Source organism: Helianthus annuus, chromosome 8 (assembly GCF_002127325.2).
Source record: "Helianthus annuus cultivar XRQ/B chromosome 8, HanXRQr2.0-SUNRISE, whole genome shotgun sequence".
Taxonomy (NCBI): domain Eukaryota; kingdom Viridiplantae; phylum Streptophyta; class Magnoliopsida; order Asterales; family Asteraceae; genus Helianthus; species Helianthus annuus.
In genome coordinates this window covers 101,204,925-101,218,287 of record NC_035440.2, presented here as the reverse complement: position 1 = coordinate 101,218,287, position 13,363 = coordinate 101,204,925, and the positions used below count along the sequence as shown (strand labels likewise).

At 35.7% G+C, this 13,363-nt stretch overlaps 1 long non-coding RNA gene across 3 annotated transcripts; it reads right to left on the bottom strand.

Moving 5' to 3' along the window:
- Positions 1–3,064: 3,064 nt before the first annotated feature.
- Positions 3,065–6,103, bottom strand: LOC110874150. 3 transcript variants are annotated; one of them, XR_004864007.1, is made up of 10 exons: positions 6,019–6,103; positions 5,856–5,945; positions 5,627–5,718; positions 5,334–5,373; positions 5,112–5,200; positions 4,435–4,485; positions 4,065–4,344; positions 3,728–3,931; positions 3,478–3,638; positions 3,065–3,368 (listed from the first exon to the last, which is right to left on the bottom strand). It is a non-coding gene; the product is annotated as an uncharacterized LOC110874150 (long non-coding RNA). The 3 variants fall into 3 exon arrangements; XR_004864005.1 differs by having other exon boundaries at positions 5,856–6,096; XR_004864006.1 differs by having other exon boundaries at positions 5,112–5,192; positions 5,856–6,096.
- Between the last annotated feature and the right edge of the window lie 7,260 nt (positions 6,104–13,363).

The following is a 13,363-nucleotide window of genomic DNA, read 5'->3' as shown; positions in this document are numbered from 1 at the left end:
CCATGGGTCGTTCAGAGATGCAAGTTTCTGCCTCCGGTTCTTGCCCGAAGTTTCTGACCTTACTCGCAACCCATTGACTACAACTTTCAATTCAAAACAATTATAAAAAAATTACGTTTGAAAACATGTATTTTATTTTATTTAATGACATAACTCGATTAATATAAAGTAAATTTTTCTACCCGCGAAGTTCGCGGGTGATAACCTAGTAATACATAAACGCAAGTTCACATGGGTCTTTCTTCTCAAATCTTCAATTCAAAGTTCACATGGATCTTTCTTCTCGACGGCCGGTGGTTGCGGTGGTATCGCTGAGAGTGGGGCTGGAGAAGGTTAGAATTAGGGTTTTTTTTAATATGTCCATTGGAATGGAACAGCTCGGAAGGGTTAGGGAAACTAGAGAGATAAATAATAAGATCAGGTTTTCAAATCACATGGTCCCACTAAATTATATTTTTTATTATATTAAAATTGTTAACATGTATTAACAGGTACTAAACAGGTAAACATGTAATTTACCTGTTTAGACACGAAAATTAAGAGATATTTTCGTGTCTACCTGTTTAGTACCTGTTACCTGTTAAGGTCAGACACGATACCTATTAACTTCGTGTAGATTCGTGTCGTGTATTCATGTACGTGTCTAAAATTGTCAGCCCTAGTTCTACGCGGATGGCGCCATCTTTATGGTCTAGAGTGTAATGTCTCGCTTTTTGTAACTTTCCTTATTTAGAAACTTTGTATGTATTTCTATTTTAGAAACTTGTATTCTCTTTGTATTCGTCTTTCATTTCAAATCATTGTAATCCGAGGCTTGAATCATAATAAAAGCTTGATCTTTTTATACATCTTGTTGTACATAATTCGTAAATACTTGTTATACATTCATCGTACGTGCATACTTGATACAATACCTGTTTATACATGCAAAATTCATTTATACATTCATTTATTCATACATTACACTTGTGCATTGCACCTGCACGTTTAAAACGCTTAAAACCGGTAAAAACGCACAAAATCGACGAACTTGAATTTTCGTGCGAAAGGGAAATACCCTTTCGTGCGAAAGGCCCCTTTCATGCGAAAGGCTCCTTTCGCACGAGAGGCCCTGTCGCCCGAACATCCCTTTCGTTCCAACCTCCATTCCAGCCTATAAATACGAACCCACAACTGCATTTCTCACCTTCCACAACTCCGAAATTCTCACTTACTGAACTTGAGCATTTCAGCTGAGCTGTTTCCAGAAACTTTCTAAGTGAGTTTGCAACTCAAAAATACTCTAATTCCATCTAAATTTCTTCTACTTTTCTAAGTTTTTATGCACTTCTACAATCATTCAAATTTTGGTTTCTCATATTGCCTTGGCAATCTGACAACAACTCTCAACATGTTGAGGACCAAGCTAAAGATTGGAGATTGTCTTTCAAACTTTCTATAAAACAAACATTCTGATTTCGAACTTGGCTGAATCATGGACCCATCAGGGGCGGATCTTTGGCTAGTTGAGGGGGTGCCCGTGCTACCCCTCAACTTTGTCTTCGAAGTGTGATTTTTTTTTTATTCTTTTCCGTTTTATATACCGGATACCCTTGAGAAATGTTAGAATACCCCTAAATAGCGGTGGATCTAAACAACACACGAGAAGTTTTTTTTTCAAGTGAAGATATATGTAGGTAGTTGCAGGAAACAATGGTGGATTTTAGGTGAAGAAGAAGAAGCAAAAGTTTAGAGCATTATTTTTTGTTTTATTATATTTAAGAGGTCTAACCTACTCACTAGGTATTCTCTAGCCCACTTAACACATAAAAGGTATTATAATTATATTTTATTTGAATCTATTAATATTAGAGTTAATTACTGTTTTCGTCCCTGTGGTTTGTCAAAAATCACTATTTCAGTCCATTATTTTAAAAATTGCGATTTCAGTCCCTGTAGTTTCACTTTCGTAACCATTTCAGTCCACCTCGTAACCATTTCAGTCCCTGTACTTAACAGAATAATGGATTGAAATGGTTACGAAAGTGAAACCACAGGGACTGAAATGGTTACGAAAGTGAAACCACAGGGACTGAAATCGCAATTTTTAAACTAATGGACTGAAATAGTGATTTTTGACAAACCACAGGGACGAAAACAGTAATTAACTCTTAATATTATTTGATTTTACCTAAAATAGATATTCAATTACAACACTTTCACTGAGATATATATTCATCTTTTATTATTTATTATGATAAAAAAATTAAAATCTAACAAGTAATATAAGTTTCGAGGAATAAGTTTTGGATTTATTAATCTTAATTTTTTCCTAATTTTTTTCTATCCTTTTTAACAATTAATATATAACGGAGAAATGAGAAATATATATATTTTTTTTATTATTTAGATACATGTTATTAGAAAATATTTGGTAACATAAATCTAAACAAAGCTACTAATAAAAATTTCTTAGTTAAGATTATTAGCTAACAATTTGTTTTGTGTTTTTAGAGTTATAGTTACAATGCAAAAGGATGTTTTATGTTGTGAAAGTGTGATCCTTCAGTTAAAATGTTAGTTCTGTCACTGGTCCCTGACAAACAAAATTTATTAAAAGCCCAACACCTCAAAAGAATCATATTAATTAAAAACTTATATTTAGTCGGAAATTCATATTAACTAAAAGCCCAAATTTTATTACTATACTATATCTATAACTAAATAGCTTTGGTTAGTTAACACTACAAAAAAATGCCATCTAGTGGCATGCAAAAAGTGCCACAGAAAAACAAGAAAGTGTCACTAAAGAATCTTGTAAGAATGGGCGGCACACAAAAAAAGTGCTACAAGAAGCGCTGACGCTAAAGCCTTTTAGTGGCACTTTTTCAATGTGCCGCACAAAGTTTTTAGGCTTTTAGTGGCACTTTTTTATCTACCAGTACAAACTTTTGAGCTTTTAGTGGCACTTATTTTTTGCCACAAAAATCACATCAAATTAAATGCCATTGACGTTTATCATATTCATTTTAATTAATTACAATTATCATTTATTTAGATTAAAAAATATAAAAAAATTGTAAAATGTAGAAATCATAAAATAATCACTTCATTAGAAGTTCAATCAATCTTACAAAGATTCCAAATGGCTAATAAGTGTCGATCTAAGTCTAATGATCAAACATATAACCCAAATAAACTAACAAGTGTATGAATAAAAACACAAAACTTCATTATGTTCATGAATCTCTTTCACAATCTTCATGCGAGTTAAATATCGTGACTGAGGTTGTATCCACAGGCGCTCCGACATCGAAACTGTGATCAACCCACAAACTAGAGACTAATATCTTCCCATCTTGTCTGGCAGCAACACATAGGGGATCATCCTGCGAAAAGAAAACACAAATATATATTATAACTAAAGTATTAGTTATTTAAAACTCAAATCACATTCCCATCATTTACAAACAACATAGTTTAATGCGCCTGGTTTACCTTCTTTGAAGAGCTTGAGCTTTCGAGGTTTTAACAACAATCAAAGATTCGATCCCACTGTCAGGAGAGTAATTGCACACCTCTACCAATCCAGGATCAATAACATACTTGACTCCTGGTATTGTTACTGATATTTCAGCAATGTTTGTTGCCAGTGTAACCTACCAATAACAACACCCAAAAATCAACTCCATGATCAGACGACCAAGTACAAATATGTTTGATCGTACAAAACATCGCAAGTGTTTACCTTTCTGAACCCATCTAGAGCAGGTGTGAAAACTTTCATTTGCTTCTCCGATGGAAGAGAAGAGAACAGTGGATAAATTAAGAGTTTCTGATTGGCTTCAGGTAATTTCTTGAGATTTTCATGCACAAGACCCTCAATGGATTCAATCTCTTCTTGACCAGATAAAAAAACAAGTATATCACCAGGCCCTTCCTCCATGTGTATCTAAAAATACGGAAAAATGGTCAAGAACTAGAATTTGTGAGCTATTCAAGATCGGCTCGCAAAAAGCTCAAACCAAGCTGAGCTTGCGCTTGAGCCTAAATTGGAAAAAAAATGAAAGAAGTCGAGCAAAAACCTGAAATATGGTAACTAAAGCTGCATCCAAATAGTCCGTCTCAGGTTGCGCGGTATCACTACAAGAAAAAGATTCTATAGGGACGACATTTTTTTGGCCGGTGGGAGGACATGTCCTCTCTATAAGCCTTTTTCACCTGTAGAGACGACATGTCGTCTCTACAACATATTGTCTCTATAGTCCCGTCCCTATAGGTCACCCAAGTCGTTTCTATAAGTGTCGTTGCTATATTTTTTGTACATCCCTGAACAACCTCCATAAACGAAAGTTCAAGGGCGACCTGTGCATGATGAAAGAATACAGTAAGACATCAGATGACAAATCAAATGCATAAATGACACTGAAAAATAAATACTAAAAAAATCGAGACCTTAGCATCCTTGCCGGTAAATTGCCTAGCAAATGGCCCAAAACCGAAAATCTGATCAAGCCAACATATGCAAAAGACGAGTTATAATCAAAGAATAAGAGTATAGTTGAAGACAACGTTAGATAAAAAATATCGAGTTTTAGCATAATAGCACGTTTGGTTGTACAGTGTTGGTATTTTCTTTTGTAAAGCAGGTTAAACTTTATGCCCTTTTGCTCATAACGCATTTGGGTTAAAAAAAGAATGACTAAATGATGTCTGTTGCATACATTAATTAAACGTACACATAGTTATTAATGGCGAATAGCAACAAAGAGCGATAAGGTAATATGCTACATAGCGAGTAGCGATAAATAGCGGGCGCTATTTTATATATAGCTATACACTAAAAAAATTAATTTTAAGTGTATATTACATCAAAATACCCTGGTATATATATGCCATTTTACATGTATATTTAACAAAAACCTAAAATCCAGCTATTTTATAGCTATATTTAAATGCAATTTATATTTAAAATAAAGACAGAAATCCCGCTATTTATGGCTAGACCTTCGACCTATACATTATGCTATTCGTTATAGCGACCTTAGCAACCGCTATTGACAACTATGAACGTATGGAAAATAACTAACAGGCAATGAGTAGCTCATTTACGTAAAGCATCAAGAACTCACATCATTGAGGTCCTGAAATGGATTGCGCCATTGACCGAGACCAGCTGCACTAGCACTTGCTTCAAAAGTGTCATGACCAAGCTATACAGCTGTCAATAAAATGAAAAAAGATATTCAGTAGGACGTACATTCTCAAATGAATAATGTAAGCACAATAATAAAAACTGATATAGTAAGACTACAAGATCTACAAGGTCAATAATAAAAAGATAGTATTTGAACCTGATCATGATTGAGCTCATTTTTCTTCATCTTTCAGAACCTGCAACAATACAAGCTACTTTTGAGATTTGTTCACTGTATGAGCTCATACAAGGTCTTGTTAGTTTCAAAGATCATAAACATATTTTATTATCGTTATCATGAACTAAAGAAAAATGAATTTCTTAAAATAATAATACTCATTTCTCACATATTTAAACAACAAAAAATTACTAAATTTTGGAGAGAAATTTTTATTAAAGCAGCTCTACTACATAAAAAACTAGAAAAACATATAATGAGTTAAATAACACCTTAGTAGTCACATATGCCTTTGAAACTTCCTGAAACCTTTTACTGCTTCTGGATCGTTTTCATTTGCATCTGGATGCCACTTCTTGGCTAGCTAATAGCTCCATATAAAATAAAAGAAATCAATAATTTATTAGAAATATAGCAGAAATCAAAGATTTGCAGGATACAAAAAACAAATTTCTGATGTGGTTGTGTTCTTACTAACTCCAAACAAATTTCGGATATTACCACATCGTCAATGACCCTTGTTGAACCCCTAACCCTAAGCCGCCGCTGGCCTGGTGCTTGCACCACCACCATTGTTCCTTGATTCTCGATCTGTAGGAAAGCAATCACATTCTCGGGTTGAATCTCATACATACACACAATCGAATTAGAGTGGATTACTTACCAGCCACAAATCTGAAATATTAATACTGATTCAGCAAACATACACAAATCAGGAAGTGGAAGACTCCCTTAATATTAACACTGGTTGATACGTGCAGAAATGAAGAAGAACAACAGAGAGAAGAATTAGCTCAACCAACAACTGATTTCTCATTAACTACTAACGGTATTTAACAGATACAACGACTCTTAACTGTTTTGTTACAATTTTACACTATTGGTCCCTGTCTTATCTATTTATTACAAGTAAACCCTTGTTCTAATAGTCAAAGCTATTTAATCCATATCAATACTCCCCCCTTTAAGAAATTTTGCCCTCAAAATTGAAATCAAATTCAGGGAATCTGGCTTGCATTTCAGCTAAATCTTCCCAGGTTGCATCAGCCACTGGTAAGTCCTGCCATCTGATTAAAACTTCTACTCTTGCTCGATTATGACGTCTCACCATTCGTTTGTCAATTACTGTAGCCGGAGTAAACAGAAATCTGGGTTGCCTTGGAAGAGGAACGATCTGAGAGTGATCCCCTTTTGCCAGCTTGAGCAAGGATACATGAAAAGTGGGATGCATTTGTGCTTCTGCAGGTAAATCCAATCTATATGCAACCTTCCCTATTTTTTCCACAATTAAAAAGGGGCCATAGTATTTAGGGCTGAGTTTGTTTGGCTTGAAATTTTTAAGAGAATTCTGACAGAAAGGTCTAAGCTTGAGAAACACCCAATCACCTACTGCAAATTCCCTTTCAAGTCTCTTGCTATCTGCCAATTGTTTCATTCGATTCTGAGCACGAAATAAGGAATGTTTCAATTCCTTAATAACCCCTTCTCTTTCAATAGACATCTGATCTACTGCCTCATTAGAACAATCCTTAGGAATATAAGGAATGAATATAGGAGGAGGGTATCCATATAGGGCCTGAAATGGAGTTGTGTTGATAGAAGAGTGGAAATTTGTGTTGTACCAATATTCAGCTAATGAGACCCATTTCAACCATGAAGTATTTGTTGCCAAAGTCATACTTCTCAAGTAAGATTCAATGCATCTATTGACCACTTCGGTCTGACCATCAGACTGAGGATGGTAGGCAGTGGATAAAGCTAACTGGATGCCTTGCATCTTAGTAAAAGCTTTCCAAAAACTGCTTATGAAAACCGGATCCCTGTCAGAGACTATAGTATTAGGCCACCCATGCAGTTTAAAAACATGATCAAGGAATAATTGAGCCACACTTTCTGCAGTGTAAGGATGACCCAACGGAATGAAGTGACCATACTTAGTGAGCCTATCAACAATCACTAAGATGGTGTCTTTGCCTTGTATCTTTGGAAATCCACCCACAAAGTCCATAGAGATGTCTGAAAAGACAAATTTAGGAATGGGAAGAGGCTGCATCAATCCTGGATAAGCCACATTTTCCACTTTTGTTCTTTGGCAAATGTTACAGGCCCTTATGTGTTGTCTAACCTGTTTGTTCAGGCCTTTCCATCTAAACATGCTTCTAATTCTTTGAATAGTGGCATGTACTCCTGAGTGTCCCCCCATGGCTGAATCATGACACCACCTAATGATCTCTTCCTGTAACCTCTCATTTTTCCCAATCAAAACCTTCCCTTTCTTTGTAAACAAGATTCCATCCCAATGATAGTGTTTAATTTGATCCCCAGCCTTCAATTTTTGCAACTTGTTAAACAGCTCAGTATCTTCTTCCCACGATTCCTTTATCTTGTCAAACAGTGCAGGGTTGAATGTGGAAACTGTAATAGTGAACAATGTAGGACCTTGAACTCTGGATAAAGCATCAGCTACTTTATTCTCAACACCTTTTTTATACACAATTTCATAATCAAAGCCCATCAACTTTGACAGGCAAACATGTTGCAATGGTGTAGTCAATTTCTGTTCCAGCAGATGTTTAAGACTTTTCTGATCTGTCCTTATAATAAAGTGACCCATAGTCAAGTAATGTTGCCAATGCTTAACAGCAAACATGATGGCCAATAATTCTTTTTCATAGACAGAGAGGGCCTGTTGTCTTGGTGATAGAGCTTTGCTGATGAAAGCTAATGGGTGAGAATCCTGCATCAGGACTGCACCAATTCCTTTAGAAGATGCATCTGTTTCCAAAATGAAAGGTTTTGAAAAATCAGGTAATGCTAATACTGGTGGGGAACATAAAGCTTCTTTCAAGAGTACAAAAGCCTGCTCAGCCTCCTTATTCCACAAAAAACTATCTTTTTTCAACAGATTTGTCAAAGGCTTGGCTAAGATCCCATAAGATTGAATAAATCTTCTATAGTACCCAGATAGCCCTAAAAACCCTCTTAGCTGTTTAATGTTGTTAGGTGTAGGCCACTCTTGTATAGCTGCTATCTTCTTAGGATCTGTTGATACCCCTTCACTAGTAATGATGTGCCCCAAATATTCAACTGACCTCCCACCAAAAGAACACTTACTCTTTTTAGCATACAACTGATTAGCTCTTAGCAGTTCCAAAACTTCTTTAAGATGAAAAAGATGTTGCTCCAAATCTCTGCTGAAAACCAGTATATCATCAAAAAATACCAACACAGATTTTCTTAATAAAGGTTTAAATGTATGATTCATCAATGCTTGAAATGTGGCAGGAGCATTTGTTAGCCCAAAGGGCATAACCAAAAATTCAAAGTGGCCCTCATGGGTTCTGAATGCAGTTTTATGAACATCAGCAGGGTTCATTCGGATTTGATGGTAACCAGACCTTAGATCCAATTTAGAGAAAATAGAGGCCCCTCCCAACTCATCTAGCAGCTCCTCTATTAAGGGAATAGGAAAACTGTTCTTAACAGTTGCTTCATTCAGTCTCCTATAATCAATGCACATCCTCCAACTTCCATCCTTCTTTTTTACCAACACTACTGGAGCTGCAAAAGGACTAGTGCTGTCTCTTATGACTCCAGTTTCTAACAACTCTCTGGTCATAGATTCTATTACATCTTTCTGTGCCATTTGATATCTATAGGGTTTCAAATTGATCACCATTGATTCATCTTTGAGCATAATCTTGTGATCATATGGCCTAGAAGGTGGTAGAGATGTAGGCACTCTAAACACGTCTGCAAAAGACTCCAATAAGGCTTCAATAGCATCCATCTGACCTGTATTATGAATGATAGTCTTATGCTGAAATTGACCCTCTTCACCTCCTGTCATCTGCAAACTGAATAATTGGCCTTGTAACACTTGTGCTTCATTATGAAGAAGCTCATTCATATTCTGCATTGAACAAAGTGTCACCTTATTTGTTTGATTGCCCTTTAATTGATATACTTCATTTTCCACTTGGAACTGCATAGTTAGTTCTTTGAAATTCCAGACAATATCCCCTAAGGGTAATAACCATTGGATGCCAAGCACCATATCATATGTATCTAATGGAATTACCAGCACATCAGCCTTAAACCACAATCCCTGCATTTGCCACTGGAAATCATGGCAGATTTTGTTACACATGATAGGAATTCCATTTGCTACCCCAACCCTCATAGGTTTAATGTCAGTTAAAGGACAACTAAGCTTCTTTGCCAACTTCTCATTAAGAAAATTATGTGTAGAACCTGAATCCACCAATGTTTGTAACTGCTTAGTACCAATGTTGCCAACCACTTGCATGGTAGAAAAAGAAGGTACCCCCATTAAAGCATGAATTGAAATAAGTGGGTCTGTTGTGGTAGTGTCTATGACTGCCTCAGTAACATCTGACCCTTCTACTTCCTCTTCATCATTCCCTATCAACTCAATACTAAACAATTGTTTATTTGGGCATTTGTGTGTGGGAGTGAATTTATCATTGCACCAAAAACATTCCCCTCTTGATCTTTTCATGGCCATTTCCTTGGTTGATAAGGACTTAGTGTTAGCCATCTTTTGGGTTATAGGAGGAGAAGGTAGAAGAGGTAAATGGGCTGTGTTAACAGGAGGTTTAACCGTAGATATAGGAGTAGGGTTTTGAATAGAATTTGAGTTGGATGGAAAGAATTTCCCATTGTAGGTAGAATGATATTTGTGTTTAGTGGCCAATGTTTGATTTGAAGCATCTTGTTTCTTTGCAAATTTATAAGCTTCTTTCATATTTCGTGGTTCAAACATTCTTACAGGACAAGCCAATTCAGGTTTCAAACCATTTAAGAAAATACTAACAGCATACTCTTCACAAATTGTAACTCTCAACAAGTTAGCATCAAACTTTTCACAATAATCCTCTAGTGATCCCGTTTGAATTGTGGAAGTAAGAATACCCATAGGGTCAAGAAACAAGGTAGTGGAAAACCTATCAATGATTGTTTTAGAATACTCAAACCATGTTACCTCAGTAATAGGCTTGGTCAATCTTTTGAGATAAGAAGAGTGCCATTTCATAGCCTTCCCCTCCAGATTGATAGCTGCATATCTAACTTTGAAATTTTCCGGTGTCTCATCCACATCAAAGAAATGTTCACAGCGACAGATCCAATCTTCTACTTCTGTCCCATCAAATCTTGGGAACTCTATTTTTCCCAAACGATATAGACGATCACTTCTTGTGTTACTAATGATTTCTCCTTGTGAAGTTGAATCCCCATCTGATCTTGAATGATGATTAGTCAACTTTTCAAGAATTTGCTTAATATCCGTAAAGGATTTCTCAGCTTTTTCAACAAACGCTTCGAATTTCAACAAGGAATTAGAGTGTTCTTTAATCACTTTCTCTAATTCAGTCTGATTACGAGTAGCTGCCATCACAATTGGAAGAATTAATCAATCAATTGATTAATTCCGGCTAAATGAATGAACAAATTGACCGAAACGATGATCAATTTCCGAATTAGAAGAATACGAACAGAATTGACCGAACAATTGATCAATTCCTACTGATTGAAGTGAAGACGGACCGAATGGATTGCAGAACAGCCGAGGATCGGTGCTCTGATACCAATTGATACGTGCAGAAATGAAGAAGAACAACAGAGAGAAGAATTAGCTCAACCAACAACTGATTTCTCATTAACTACTAACGGTATTTAACAGATACAACGACTCTTAACTGTTTTGTTACAATTTTACACTATTGGTCCCTGTCTTATCTATTTATTACAAGTAAACCCCTGTTCTAATAGTCAAAGCTATTTAATCCATATCACTGGTGTAGGTTAAGAAGAAAAAGAGGAGGTGGTTGGGATGCGGTAGGAAGCGGTGGTGAAGGGTTGTGGGGGAAATGGGCAAGTGAAAGAGGGAAACCCTTGAAGAGAGGAAATGGCGCTCATAAATTTGGGAAAAGGGGGAAACCTGTAGATCGAAAGGTAGATTACTTTTTAAAATAAATTACTTTTGATATATAAAAACCACATGTCGTTAGTTAACATTAAAAAAATGTTTTTGACATATTGAGGCAACATTTCCTCTCTGTAAGTTAAATTTTATTTTTTTTCTTTAATTTAAAAGAAACACTAACATGTATACTAGGGGAGGCAATTCTTGACACGACCCGTTAACCCGACACAAAAAAAAAAAAAACAGGTTTGGGTCGACTAACACGACCCTTTTAAAAAATCGGGTCGGGTTCGGGTTGAGCCGTTAACACGTTTAACTATTTAGATAAAAAAAATCTTTTATATTTTTGTTTTTGTTTTTTCGGTTTTTATTTTACATGGTTAGTTATTCATTTTGACACATTATATTATTTATTTTTTCACATACATATACACACGTATATTATTTATTTGGTGAAAGAGAAGAAGAAATTATTAGGGGAATTTTTAGGTTTCAAAGAGGGAAATGATGAAAATTTTAAATGAGTTGTTTAAATTTTTTTGTGGCACAGGCAAAGTGCCATTAAAATATATAGAAAATTTTGGTGGCATATGCAAAATACCACTAAAAACCTTAATTAGTGACATAAAAGTTAAATGCCACTAAATGTAAGTGTTAAATACCTAAAGTGCCATTAAAACCAAAAATTAGTAACACAAAACCTAAATGCCATTAAAAATGTGTGCCACCAGATGGCCTTTTTTTGTAGTGACTAAGTTAGCTAACTTGTGCTTTGGTGAACTATAACAAGATTATTACCTCCATGCATGACTTCTATGAACTCTTTGACATTCTGGACTATTACTATACTATATCTATAACTAAATAGCTTAACTGAACTCACACACATAGCTGACTAATGGTTAAAATGTTCGAACGAAGTTCGGTTCACACCAAACAGACTTAAGTCGCACGAAAGGATACCCATTTCGTGCGAAAGGCTCCCCGTCGTACGAACTGTCCAGTCGCCCGAACAGTTTGTGTTGTTTTCAATTTCCGTTTATTCTGTTTCCACGTTCCTCGTTACTGATTCTGACAAGAAAATCAGGACCCGTGAAACCACAGAAACTCAGTATCTTAACGAGTGCATGGACAAAATATACTTTCTGCTTTAATCATACTTTTATACTATCTACTTACGTACTTTAATTCCGAATCCAAATCCAAATCCACCGTTTAAACTCCAACAACTCACACCTTCGTTTACCCACCTGTAGGGCAACCTCGATATTCCAAGCGCTCTCGGCAATAACTCAACTCTCGCAGGATTAATTAAAGAAGATTTAGCAAAACCGTGAGTATACTCGAGCGCCCTTTTTACTTTTCACACTTTGGGTGCAATATGTTTACTATTAAACTTACACAGTTACACTTAGACTTTTATATAAACACACAAACAATCCAATACATACATGCTAATACGTTATACTTGATTCGTGTTTCTGGAGTATTCTTATGTGATAAACTTGTCATTAACTTCGTACGGGCCTCCCCTTAACATGTATAGCGCTATATGAGTAACGCACCACCCGTAGTCTTGTGGTCATGTTAAGTTTAATACTTGCGGTAATCAGAGGATTGACTTGAATATTCGCATGCCAGTTTTACGTTAATCTCGATAACTAAGTTTGCTATGTGGATTCGTTTAAATCTTTTATACTTATGCTATGTATCAAACTTGTATACTCGCCAATACATTTTGTATTGAACCATGTATTTTTAAACATATTGCAGGTTGATGATGTTGAGGATGATGAAATCTAGTAGGGATACTTTAGATACCCATTTTGAATTACTAGATAGGTTGTTGTATTGTATTACTTTGTTGTACTTTGCTTCATGTATCAATGTTGTATTTTGAAACAATTGTTGTAATTTGAATATCACATGTTGTACTTGACAATATTGTTATGAAATGAAATCAGTTTTGAATTAAATATTGTCACATTAGTGTTATGAAGTCTCGAGCAATCTCGTTCGTCTCACTCCAATGTTTCCGCCATCGGCTGGGGGTGTGACATAC